At 37.3% G+C, this 14,016-nt stretch overlaps 1 protein-coding gene and 1 long non-coding RNA gene across 2 annotated transcripts in view; both read right to left on the bottom strand.

Moving 5' to 3' along the window:
- NR6A1 (nuclear receptor subfamily 6 group A member 1) overlaps window positions 1–14,016 on the bottom strand; it is a 219,242-nt gene that overhangs the window by 157,861 nt on the left and 47,365 nt on the right. The gene's annotated exons all lie outside the window — the stretch shown is intronic.
- LOC140597865 (uncharacterized) lies at window positions 9,130–10,100 on the bottom strand. Its single transcript, XR_011999859.1, has 3 exons — window positions 10,029–10,100; window positions 9,356–9,383; window positions 9,130–9,246 (listed from the first exon to the last, which is right to left on the bottom strand). It is a non-coding gene; the product is annotated as an uncharacterized lncRNA (long non-coding RNA).

Raw genomic sequence — 14,016 nt, 5'->3', positions numbered from 1 at the left:
ATCTTGCTTTTTTATCCAGATTGACAATACCTACACCTTTTGAATAGGCAGTCCATTCACATTTGATATAATTTTTGACATGGCTGGATTTATGTATACTATTTTACTGGTTTTGTTTCATGTCTTTGTCTTTAACCTCTTTTCCTCCATTGCTATCTTTTTGTGTGTGAAATATTTCTATATATATATATACACCATTTTAATCCCTCTATTGACTTTTTCACAATTATTTTTTGTTCTTTTCTTTGTGGTTGCTCTAGATATCACAATATGTATCTTTTACTTATCACAATCTAACTTAACTCCAGGAAATACAGAAATTTGCTCCAATATATCTCCTATTCCATCTCTTTTCTGTTTTTACTATATATGTGTCATAAACTCAGTAATATAGTATTATAATTATTGCTTTAATCCTAAAAATTAAAAGAATAAGAAAAATAGTTATATTTACCTATATACTTACCATTTCCAATGTTCTTCATTCTTCTTATGGATTCAAGTGACCATCTGCTGTCACTTCCTCTCAGCTTTAAGGACTTCCATTAGTATTTTAAGGCAGGTCTGCTATCAACAAATCCTCTCCCCTTTTTATGTGGGAATGTCTTTATTTTGCCTTTATTTCTGAAGAAGAGTTTTGCTAGATAAAGAAATCTTGGTTAATGTTTTTTTCTCCACGTGTTTACTATGTCATCCCACTCTCTTCAGATTTCCTTGCTTCTGATGAGAAGGCAGCCATAAATTCTAGTGTTATTCCCTTGTATGTGATTAATCATTCTGTTCTTGCTGTTTTCAAGATTTTTCTCTTTGTCTTACAACAATTTGACTCTCATATGGGTTTATCATGCTTGGGTTTATCAAGCTTCTTGGATCTGTAGATGAATGCTTCTCCTCAAATGTGGAAAGCAAATTTTGGCCACTATTTCTTCTAATAATCTTTTCTGCTGCTCTCTCACTCCCCTCCTTTTATGTATGTATACTCTTAGGTGTAGATCTGATGTTGTCCCACAGATCTCAGAGGCTCTGTTCATTGTTCAAGCTTTTTTCTGTTCTTTATAATTATTGACCTAACGGCCTATTGGTGACAAGTTCACCAATAATCTTTCTTCTGCCATCTTAAATCTGTTGAGTCCGTCCTAGTTAATTTTTCATTTCAGTTATAATTTTCAAATCAAGCACTTTCATTTTCTCTTAAAATTTCTCTTTGAGATTCTCTATTCATTGAGTCATTATCATGTTTCCTTTAATCCTTTATAAAAAGGATTCCCTTTATTTCACTGAAACATCTCTAATAGAGGCTTTGAAGTCTGTGTGTGCCAGATCCTGCATTTGAGATCACTAAAGACAGTTTCTACTGACTGATTTTTCTCTCTGAGTATAGGTTATTTTGCATGTCTTAAATTTTAACTTTTCTGTTGAATACTAAACATTTAAAGTAAGGTACTACTAATAATTGTAGATTCTGAATTTTTCCCAATTAAGGTTTTGTGATGATGGTGGGATTTTGTTCTTGTTTTTATCAACTTTTCAGGAATATATTTGTAAAATCTTTCTCTCCTACAATGTATGGTGCCTGATGGCTCAGGATTTTTTCCCTTGTTTTTATTTTGAAGCCTGGCTTCTAAGCACTACCCCTCTATCTGCATAACTTACTGACTGGCCAGAGGTGGTGCTCACCTTGAGCCCTTTTATTCTGTTGATGGACCTGTGGTTCGGATAGGGAGCACATTCTCATTTTAGGCCTTCACGTCTACTATAAACTTTACCTTTTGCTGGGCTTTCTCACACTTCCTTTGCATGGCCAAAATGTGTAGGTGGCTTGGGTTGCACTAGTTTCTAACTGTGCATGAAGCCTCCAAGCAACCCAGGATATAAGGAGAGCTTATCCAACTCCCTATAGTTGCATTACCTCCCAGATCTTTCTATTAAAGCCCTGTCTAGTCTGCTCCACTGTTTGCCCCAAACAGGACTGTAACCTTAGGCTAGTAGAGTTGCTTGGCTCTCCTTATTTCACTTGCCACCAAGATCATCACTTTTAATTGATAATATTCCAAGTCAAGTGAGTCCCCTCCCACAGGAGTAGTAAAGCTGCTGATTTTCACAACCAACCCACCCTAGTTGAACTACTACACTATCATAGTTGAAAAAACAGGAGCTATCCTGGGCAAGATCACAAATGCGTTTTATGTAAAATTCAGTGGTTTTCATGAATAAACATTTCTCAACTTGTTAAAAGCCTATAATTGTTTCTGACAGTTTTTTCCAGCTTTATAGTTGCTTTTGGGGGGCAGGATTTGTTGACCTGCTCACTCACTCATACCAGAAATGAATCTCCTCCTCAGATATGTTTTTATAAATCTCCTAATAAAATCCTAACCTTGGGGATCCCTGGGTGGCTCAGCAGTTTGGCTCCTGCCTTTGGCCCAGGGTGCAATCCTGGAGTCCCGGGATCAAGTCCCGCATCAGGCTCCCGGCATGGAGCCTGCTTCTCCCTCTGCCTGTGTCTCTGCCTCTCTCTCTCTTTATCTATCATAAATAAATAAAAAAATCTTTAAAAAAAAAAATCCTAACCTTGGTAAAGCCAAACAGTCTGAAATCCAATCTATTTTCCTGGAATTAGACCCACGTGCCTAATTCCTAATTAGGAAATTATTTAGGAAATTAGGAAATTAATTAGGAAATACCTAAACTGTTCAAATACAACTCAATTCCAAAAAAATACGTAAGAGAAAAAATTTCCCTGGGGAAAGCAAAGGAATAAAGTTACTCGGAATATTGCAATTATTTTCAATTCCAGAAGACAATAATACAAAAATTTGAATATCAGGTAGTTATTTTCAGTTCCCACCTCCCAAAAGCCCTAACTATTGCAGTCACTAGTACTCTGTAGATGTATATACAATCTCAACAGCCCTAAAGCCAATCATGGTTAAGACAAGAGTACATAGACAGCCTCAAATCTTGTCACCAAATAGGTATTAAATAGGTCCTACACAAAGGACACTGAGTGTTACAGCTGGCCCTGCCCACCGCAGTTAAACCCATCGGCATGCCTAAGCGTCCATCTCATGGGTCCCTTGCTTACTAGCCTGGGCTTAACTCTCGGCCCCTCTGGTCATTATCATCTCAAGACCCAAAGTCCTGAGTCTTAGATACTTTGTACTCCCAGACAATAACTGGTTAGTCTGAAATTATCTATTCTACTTGCCAAACTTCAGGCATCACCTAATGCCCGGATTTTCACTTCATTTGTCACCTCCCCATGCCTTCCTACCCCAGGGCTGACAAATAATTAGTAATCAACCATGCCCCTGAATTTGCCCTGCCACTGTCCCTCAATGCTGGACTTGACGGTGAATTTAGAAAACCTCCATCATGTCTGACAATTTGTCTATTCTATTCATATTCTCCTTAAAATATATTTGTACCTTCTACTAAATAGTCAATGGGCTATAGCCCCTGACAGGACAAATGGACACTAACTCAAGCTGGGCTTATCTTCTTTCCTGAGCATTTAAAATTTGAACACAGGGGTGCCTGGGTGGTACAGTCAGTTAAGCATCCAACTCTTGATTTTGGCTCAAATCTGATCTCCGGGTTGTGGGATGGAGCCGTGTCGGGTTCCTCACTCTGTGAGGAGTCTACTTGGATTTTTCTCTCCCTCTTCTCTGCCCCTCCCCACTTGCACATGTTCTCCAAGTAAACAAACAAATTTTTAAAAGGGGAAAAAAAATTTGAACACAAATGCTTCAGTTAGCCTGTGTAGGGCATGGGTGCTGGAAAGACATGACAAGGCAGAGCAGAGGCAGCCATTTTCTATAGTGGATACAGATGCAAAGAATATCAGTTTGAAGGAAAAAAGAAATATGAACCAGAGGCACCAGAAAAGGAAAAATAAGATTCCATTTGACCACAAAGAGATGGGAAAGAAATTCTGGTCTTAATTCTTCATGAAATTCAAAAGGCCACAAGAGAAACCCTGTACTTTCCACTAGTGTCCCCATTTCAAAGTAGCTTAAGGGAGAGGGGTGGGTGTTCTGTTCCTCACAACTGAACTACTCCAGTTAACACCTCCGGTTTCTCTTGCTACCAGCTTATATTTCCCAGAAATCCACATCACTCACACTCTAGTTAGAATCTATAAAGCTCCTTGTGTTCAGCTCATGTTTTTTTGTTTGTTTGTTTGTTTGTTTTGTTTTGTTTTGTTTGCTACACCAAGATTCTTTACAAACCCCTAAGATTAGATCCTATTCTAGAAGCTCTGGAGTTTTCTTTGGCTATGATGAACAGGTAATGAAAGGTAGTATGATCTTCACCTTTTACCCTCAGCTTCTCACTTGAGAACCACTACCTACTTCATAAATTTGTAACAGGAATTATAAAAGGTGAGAGTAAAGTCCTTGTCACATCACTTGACACACAACAAGCCCCACTAAAGGTAGTTTCTTTTAGTATTAAATGGACTAAATGTGTACACTATGAACATTAGGTAAAAATTATTTCACTGATATTTAAGATCTGAAGGGCACCAGCCATATTAAGAAGACTAATCAACAGTATTCCTGCTGGATAGTATTCTTTTCACATGACAGCACTATAATCTTAACTTGTGAACAGCCATACCAACTCCCCAAATCAATATCTATTCCTCTAAAACTTGTTTCTAGTCCTATTGTAATTCTGAAGTTTTTAAAATGATCCTGTCGTCTTTCACCTGCATTTCTAGGATCAGTTTTACATTTACCAATGTCGCTTATAAGATTTATTTGCTTACTGATATTTTTACCAATTTGTTTGAAAAAAAAAAAAAAGAAACAAAAGTCAGAGGTTGAAACTAACTGGTCAAAAATCACATTTATCAAATTTATGTGAAGAGAATGTAATATCTTATTAGTGAATTATAATCAAGGGCCAAAATTATCATTACTCTTAGGAAAGGTTATAAAGCATTTTAAGTTTTTGTCAAACAAAACCTCTAACAGAAAAAGGGGGAAAGGGACAGAGATAGAGACTAAATATCACAGCTTAGGTTATTTTGATAAAAGTTACATTTATGGTTTGGCTTTTACTGCATCTTAGTTATGTTGACAGATTCCTGGACAACTAAGGTGCTAAATAATCCAGACGCCAAACAAATCAACAAAAGTCCCAGCACAAAAATCATTACATAAAGGATTTTATTTCCTTCTCAATTACACAGATCTACTCCATTCAACATAAGGAAAAACAATTCCCAGAAGAATCATTTGGTTTTAGATTCACATAACAAATAGTAATTGTCAATAGGACTGATCACATTATGAGGAATAATTCTATCAACAATATTAGAGCTATTATTATAAATATCTGTGGATACAACAATGACCACACATATTCATACACATAAAATGGTCAGATTTTGCTTTAATTCTCAGAAGAACACTCTTATTCTAATCCACACCTAGCTCCAAAGGCCCATTGGACTGAGCCTCCTTCTAGCTAGCCTCTATTTTTCTACCTTCTCCTCTTCCTTCCCAATCTTTTAGCTCCAGGATTCTAAAGATAGGAAGTTACAGGATCCTTGTGGTGAATTAATCCAACATTCATTTACCATATGAATGGCTGATGTTCAATTCATTTCTACTTATGAATAAAGGCTATTTTAAGGGCAGCCCCAGTGGCTCAGCGGTTTAGTGCCGCCTTCACCCCAGGGCGTGATCCTAGAGACCCGGGATGAGTCCCATGTCAGGCTCCCTGCATGGAGCCTGCTTCTCTGTGTGTGTGTGTCTCTCATGAATAAATAAATGAAATCTCTAAAAGAAAAAAAAAAAGGCTATTTTAAGTAACTTGTTAACTGTTAATAAAATTCTGTTTATGAACTAAAATTAAGAAGACTCTTCAGTATTCCACTAAAAAGCCTGGCTGCTACAAAATGGGTGACAATGTTGCAAAATCCCTACTACACATATAAAATCAGTTGGAAGTCTTGCAGTTCTCAGAACTCCAATATCACTGCTGAAGGAATTAGTGGTAGTTTTCAATTGCTACTATTCTTGCTTTTTAATCTTCAGCTATGGGTCATTCAGCAATGTCATTTTCAGAGATTTATTTGAGAGAGAGAGACAGCACTCAACACACTTGTACAAAAGGGCAGAGGGAGATAATCTCAAGCAAACTCCCCCCTCCTTCCCAGCGCAGAGCCTGCCTTAGGGCTTGATCTCTCAACCCATGAGATGATGACCTGAACTGAAACCGAGAGTCAGGCACTCAACCGACTGATGCTAGACACACCTAGCAATGTTATTTTCAAATCAGTTTGATACATGTTGTGTATGATGATGGGTACTGCATCAACACTATCCTTACTTTAAATTTTCTAGTAATTAGACTTTGATGTGTACATGTCATGTTTGAAATAGGAGTCATACCTCAATTGCTAAAGCACATTTATCATCCTGACCCCAAATTTATTTGTGCATAACATTCCATATCCAATAGAAAACAGGAACAGTAAGGTTAAGTAGGTAATGTGGTTCTGCCTAAGTTGGCTGAGGTCAAAAAAGGAGTCATCAGTGCTATAACCAAGCAAGCTACTCTAGGTTATCAGGTCACATTACTTCCAGCCTAGCAATCTTCCCAAACTTTTTCTCTGAACTACCTTAAGGAGCATTAGAAACTCACCTCATATCATCTGAACCCCATATATTCTGCCCATGACTTCCTGGAATCTCATATCCCCTTAACAGACTTTCTTCTTTCATCATTATCTTAATTCCTTAACCAGGAATATCTCTGTTCTCCCAATTTCCATTTTTTCCCCCCAATTTCCATTTTTATAAGAAAAGCCCACACATTAGACTGTAACATTCATTAAAAAAGGCCTTTTTCTTTTTCGCCCAAGGAAAGGAGTCTCAGACTCAAAGGACAACATGGAGCCATTAATACCTCTTCTTGCATTTTCTTAGAAGTAGATTTTCAACTCTCAGATATAAGTGCATATCCTTCTTGTCTCCACCCCCAAACTCAGATCTCTTTGCATTAATGGTTGGCTCTCTCACCTTACTCCTCCCTCCCCCCAATATTCAAAGTAAAACAACTGGATAGCCACTGAATAAGTCACGATTTTGAAGTCTGAAAGGAAAAGGAGGGGGCAAAATGGGTTCCAACATATTTTAGAGTTTTCATGCATGCTTTTAGAATGAGCTAAAGGTTCATTCTTTCTCTCAAATTCTAAGGTTTAGCAGTATTACTTATCAGAAAATCTTGGTTTTTGTCGTTTAATTACGAAATTTATAAGCACTTTCTTTTATTTTTCAGTCTGATTCCTTGTTCTTGGTTCTTCAGTTAGGGCCTGTTGCCACCTTGTGGACTAAGTGGGAATAAATCTCAATGCACTACCACAAGTGCTTCCTTCCAGAAGACCACCACTAGATAGTGACTTAAAGTTTGAAATAAAAGACTACTCAAACTAACCTAGAAAACTAACTAGTTGGTTTATGGCTACACAAAAAATAGATTCACACAAAATAAGTTGAATGTATCCAAAATAATGAGTTAAATAAAAATCTTTTGGAGGTAGTATGGCCTGAGGTTAAGAATCTCTTAACCCAGGCTTTGACTCTTAGCAAACAGGAATACAAGGAACTTCCTCATACTGATAAATAGCATCTACAAAAAATGTATGGCTTCTTGATTTCAAAACTTAACTACAAAGCTATTGTAATCAAAACAGTGTGGTACTGGCATAAAAGTAGACATACAGACAAATGGAACGGGATATGGAGCCCTGAAATAAACTCTCACATATAGGGACACCCGGGTGGCTTAGCGGTTGCGCATCTACCTTTGGCTCAGGAAGTGACCTCAGGTCCAGAGATGGAGTCCTGCATTGGGCTTCCTGTGGGGGGCCTGCTTTTCCCTCTGCCTATGTCTCTGCCCCTCTCCCCTTTCCCTCCTTCTCTCTCTCTCTCTCATGAATAAATAAAATCATTTTTAAAAAATAAAAAATTAATTTAAAAAATCTCTCACATATATGGTCAATAACTTTCAACAAGGTTGTCAAAACCATCTAATGGGGAAGAAAAAAAAAGAAAAAACAGTGATAGCAAAATTGAATACCCACATGTAAAAGAACGAATGTGGACCTTACACCAATACTCAAAACTTAACCTCGAAACAGATCAAAGACCTAAATGTAAGACCCAAAAGTATAAAACGTTTAGAGGAAAACAAGGAAAAGCTTAAATGGCCAGTGAGCACACGAAAGATGTTCAACATCATCATTCATTAGGGAAATGCAAATCAAAACCACAATGAGGTATCACCTCATACCCATTTGGATGGCTACTATCAAAAACACAGAAAATAGTGAGGATGTAGAAAAATTAGAACTCTTGTGCGTTGCTAGGAGAAATGTAAAATGATACAGCCACCGTAAAAAATTATATTGGCTCTTCAGAAAATTAAAAACAGAATTACCAAATGATCCAGCAACTCCAGTGTTGGGCATATACCCAAAAGAATTGAAAATAAGGACTTGAAGAAATATCTGCACATTCATATTTGCAGCAGCTCTATTCATGATAGCCAAAAGGTGTATGTGACCCAAAGTGTCTATCAACAGATGAATGGATAGACAAGCACCTGGGTGCCTCAATCAGTTAAAGCGTCTGCCCTTGGTTTGGCTCAAGTCATATCTTAGGGTCCTGGAATCAAGCCTCACATCAGGCTAGCAGATAGATAGTCTGCCCCTCCTTCTCCCTCTACCCCTTCCTCCTGGCTCATGCACTCTCTCTTAAACAAATAAATAAAATCTTAAAAAAAAAAAAGAAAAGAAAAAAAGAAAAGAAGAAGCTACACACAACCAGACAAATACTATGATTTTACTTATATAAAATACCTAGAATAGTCAAATTCACAAGAGACAGAAAGTAGAATGGTGGCTGCTAGAAGCTAGGGGAATGGAGAACCATTATTAATGGGTACAGAGTTTCAGTGTTATAAGATGAAAGTGTTACATCCATTCTGTGGGTGGATGGTCGTGATGATGACTGCACAACAGTATGAACATACTTAATGGCACTAAACCGAACATTGAAAAAATTGGTTAATGGGATGCCTGGGTGGCTCAGTGGTTGAGCGTCTGTCTTAGGGTCAGGGCGTGGTCCCAGAGTCCCAGGATCGAGTCCCACACATCAGGCAGCCTGCTTCTCCCTCTGCCTGTGTCTCTGCCTCTCTCTCTCTCTGTCTCTCATGAATAAATAAAATCTTTAAAAATAAATAAATAAATAATTGGTTAATAAAATTGCAAATGCTATGTGTATTTTTATCAAACTTTAAAAAAAGAAGAAAAAGAATCTAAGTATGGCTAACATACCTGATAGTGAAATACTGAATCTTTCCCCCTAATATCAAAAACAAAACAAGAATGTTATTCTCACCACTTTTATCTATTAGACTGGAAATCTGAACCAATGCAATAAGGTAATAAAAATAAACAAAACTCATAAACATCAAAAAGGAAGAAGCAGAATTGTCTTTATTCATAGATATACATATAAAAAGTCCCAAGGAATTTTTAAAACTTACTGGAACTAGGAAACAAACTTAATGTTATATGATACAAATTCGATATACAAAAATCAACTGCTTTTCTATACTAGCAATAAGCAATGGGAAAACAACATTTTAAAATAATACCATTTACAATAGCATTTTTTAAAAAAGGGTATTTAGGGTAAGTTTAAAGAAAGATATACTACATCTCAACAGTGATCTTTCAAAAACCTGATGAGAAAAAACAAATAAGTCCTAAATATGTGCAAAAGATACACTAAATTCACAGAAGACTCAGTTCTGAAATGTCAACTCTCCCGAAGTTAATAGGATCAATATAATCCAATCAAAATTCCAGGAGACTTCTTTGTTTAAAAAAAGAAAAAACTGACAGGCTGATTCTAAAATCTATAGGGAAATGAAAAAAGAAAGCAAACACCCTAGATAGCCTGAACAACTTTAAAGGGAAAATGGAGTTGGAACATTAACACTACCTGATTTCAAGGCTGATTATAAAGTTATTATGGTATTCAAGACACTGCAGTACTGGAAAAGATAAATAGATTAATGGAAGATAATATAATCTATAAATAGACTCATACATATAAATAATTCATTTTTCAGCAAGTGCATCAAAAATTCAATGAGAAAGTCTTTTCAACAATTGGTGCTAAAACAAATGACTATTTATAAAGAAAGACTTGGACTTCTATCTCATACCATACAAAAATTTTAATTTGAGAGGAGTTATAGACATAAATATAAAAACTAAAAACAGTTTTTATAGAGAACAGAACACCTTTGCAACCTCAGGTTAGGCCAAGATTTCTTAGAACACAGCATTAAGCATAAAAGTAAAAATTAATAAATTAGACTTCCTAGAAATGTAAACTTCTGCTAAAAAAATATTAATAAAACAGAAAGCCACAGACTGGGAGAAAATATTCACATCACTTCTTTGATGAAGGACTTGCATCCTAATTAAAAAAACAAAACAAAGCTCAAAAACAGGATTGAGAATAGAACTTTAACAGTCAAAAAATTTTCAACAGATACTTTTTTTCTTTTTTAAGATTTTATTTATTTGAAGGAGAGAAAGCACGAGTGTGTGCGTGCACAAGTGGAAGGAGGGGCAGAAGGAGAGGAAGAAGCAGATTCCTCTCTGAGCAGGGAGTCTGACTCAGGGCAATCCCAGTGCCTAGAGACCACGACCCTAGCCCAAGGCACACACCTAATCAACTACCAACTAAGTCACCTAGGCACCCCTGAATAAAAAGTGATATATGAACAGCCAATAAGAGCATAAAAAGGTGATCTACATAATTAATCATTAGGGAAATGCAAATTAACTGGGCGCCTGGGTGGCTCAGTTAAGTGTCTGACTCTTGGATTCAGCTCATGGATTATGCATAGATTATGGGATCAAGATCATGATCTCATGGATTATGGGATCAAGCCCACATTGGGCTCCACGCTCAGTGGGGAGTCCACTTGAAGATTCTCTCTCTCCCCCTCTCCCCTAACTTATGCTCTCTCTCTCAAATAAATATTTAAAAACAAAACAAAAAACAATCAGTCCATTACAGACTCACTAGAATGACTAAAATTTGAAAATTGATAACACCAAATGCTTGCAAAGATGTAGAACAACTGCAACTCCTACACTACTGGAGCTGTATAATATATTAACAATTTGGAAAACTGGTGGCAATTTCATAAAGCTTAACATACCATCTACCATATAACCCAACAATTCCTAGATATGTGTCTAAGAGAAATAAAAACATATATCCACAGGACGCCTGGGTGGCTCAGTGGCTGAGCATCTGCCTTGGACTCAAGTCATGATCCCGGGGTCCTAGGATTGAATCCCACATAAGGCTCCCCTGCAGGGAGACTGCTTCTCTCTATGCCTATGTCTCTGCCTCTTTCTGTGCGTCTCTCATGAATAAATAAAATCTTTAAAAATATATATATATATATGGAGATACATCCACAAAAACCTCATATAAGAGTTTTCACAGCTGCTTTATTCGTAATAGCCAAAAACTAGAAACAGCACAGGTTATCAACACATGTATAGATAAACTGTGATACAGTCAACGGAATACTACGTAGCAATAAAAAGAAATGAACTACTAAAGCCTGGAACAACATGGCTAGGTCTCAAACATTATGCTGTAAAACACTAGACACAAAAGAGCACCTGTTGTATGATTCCACTTATGACATTTTAGAACAGGCTAAACTAATCTATCATTACAAAGTTGAGAAGTTAATGCTTCTTAGGGTAGAACAGTGGAAATGACGGAGAAAAAAAGCATAAGGCAATTTTCTGAAGAGATGGCAATGTTCTGTATCTTGACAGAACATGGATTACAAAGGCGCATGCATTTGTAAAAAGTGTTTGAACCTTATACTTAGTATCTGTGCATTTCACTGTATGTAAATCATACCACTATTTTAAAAAGATAAAAATTATATTGTTTCTGTAACCACACAAGCTCCAGCTCTGCCAGTTACCAGCTCTGTGGCCTTGGCCAAGTGTTAAACTGTCAGTTTCTTCATCTGTAAAATGGAGGGAACAAGAGTTGAAAACATCATAAAAATTACAAGAATGAGATAATGTTTTAAAACCATTAGCATAGAGTAAATGCTCACTAAATATTACCCAAAAAAGTTAGAAATCCTTCATCATGTATTTCAGCAAAGAAGAAACATACAGGATTGGCAAGAATGGCTAGATGCTAGAGAATTCATATATATCTCACTTTTTTTTTTAAAACAACCCCTAACAGGGATTATTACCGTTGTATGGATAAAGAAACAGCTTCACAGGTTACCTATGGTCACTCAGCAAGGAAGTGACAAAAGCCAAGATGCAAACTCTCACTCATGTTTTTTCCACTGCAACATGCTATCTTCCATTAAGGTCATTTCCAGCAATGTAACCCTGCAACTGCCAGGGCAACACACTCAAATGAGAAGCTATTAAGGATCCTTTTATTCTCGATAGTATGGTAGTGCCAAGCCTGATTTTGAAAAGCTGGCCAATGTGGACAGCTTGATTGTGGATGGAAGGAGAACTGCAAGACTGTAGAAACCTGCAAACACTGCTCTAGGCTTCTACCCTGTTCTCAGGCTTCAAGATGGGTCCTGCTACTTGAGGATACCAATTCCCTTTCCTTAGAGCAATTTCAAGATAAGAGAATTCTGAATGTAAAAACCTGTGATCTAAGGTGGAAAGCTAGAATGCGAGTAGCTCAATTTGGTAGAATATAGAATAGCCTTACAAATTTGGTAAAAGAAATGAGAGCCAGAGATTTTTTTAAAAAAATACATCTCTTTTGGGGCACCTGGGTAGCTCAGGGGGTTAAGCATCCAACACTTGATTCTGGCTCAGGTTATGATCTCAGGGTAATGAGATCAAGCCCTATGTCAGGCTCGACACTGGGCCATGGAGTCTGCTTAAGATTCTCTCTCTCCTTCTTCCTCTGCTCCTCCTCTACCCATGCACACAACACACGCTCACTCTCTCATTCAAAAAATTAAGTATGTATAATTTTTTCTTAATACAAGAGTTTTGGGGCACCTGGGTGGCTCAGTGGTTGAGCACTGCCTCCATCAGGTCGTAATCCTGGGGTCCTAGGATCAAGTCCCACACAAGTCCCCTGCAGGGAGCCTGGTTCTCACTCTGCCTATGTCGCTGCCTCTCTCTCTGTGTCTCTCATGAATGAATAAATAAAATGTCTTAAAAAATAAAAATACAAGAGCTTTATTTTTTTTTAAATTTAAACACAGAAATCATGAAAGTTGCCCTGTGATACTATTTGCCCAAAGATATTATACTGTTAACAAACAGTTCAGTATACCCTTCTTCCAGACTAAAATCTGCCTTTTCTTTAGCAATTCTATAGTAGTACTCCATTGCATGGATAACCACAGTCTATGAAACCAGCAGTCCTCTGTTAAACTCTTTCCAATTTTTTTGCTATTATGAATGCTGAAAGGAGTATCTTTGACTATATATTTTGCACACCTGTCATTTCTTATAGGATAAAGACTGAGACATGAATTGCTACATCTGTAATTTTTAATTTTTAAATCACTAAATCTGCAAAAGTAAACCTGTACATTTTCAGCTTTGATATATTATAGTCATAATGGTTCCTATTTTCCCACACCTTCAGCTGCACTGACAATTATCATTCTTTAGTATAGGAGCTACAAACTCAAAAGCCTACAAAATGTGCAGGAGACATACTTGGATGAAGGAGGCCATCTAGGTCTGTGACAAACCTGAAAGTGCATGCTCACATCAAGAAGGGCAGCCACTGGGATCCCTGGGTGGTGCAGCGGTTTGGCGCCTGCCTTTGGCCCAGGGCGCGATCCTGGAGACCCGGGATCGAATCCCACATCGGGCTCCCGGTGCATGGAGCCTGCTTCTCCCTCTGTCTGTGTCTCTGCCTCTCTATCTCTCTG

Source organism: Vulpes vulpes, chromosome 2, assembly GCF_048418805.1.
Source record: "Vulpes vulpes isolate BD-2025 chromosome 2, VulVul3, whole genome shotgun sequence".
Classification (NCBI taxonomy): domain Eukaryota; kingdom Metazoa; phylum Chordata; class Mammalia; order Carnivora; family Canidae; genus Vulpes; species Vulpes vulpes.
Note: the sequence above shows the minus strand (reverse complement) of the source record. Positions and strands in the feature narration are given on the sequence as shown.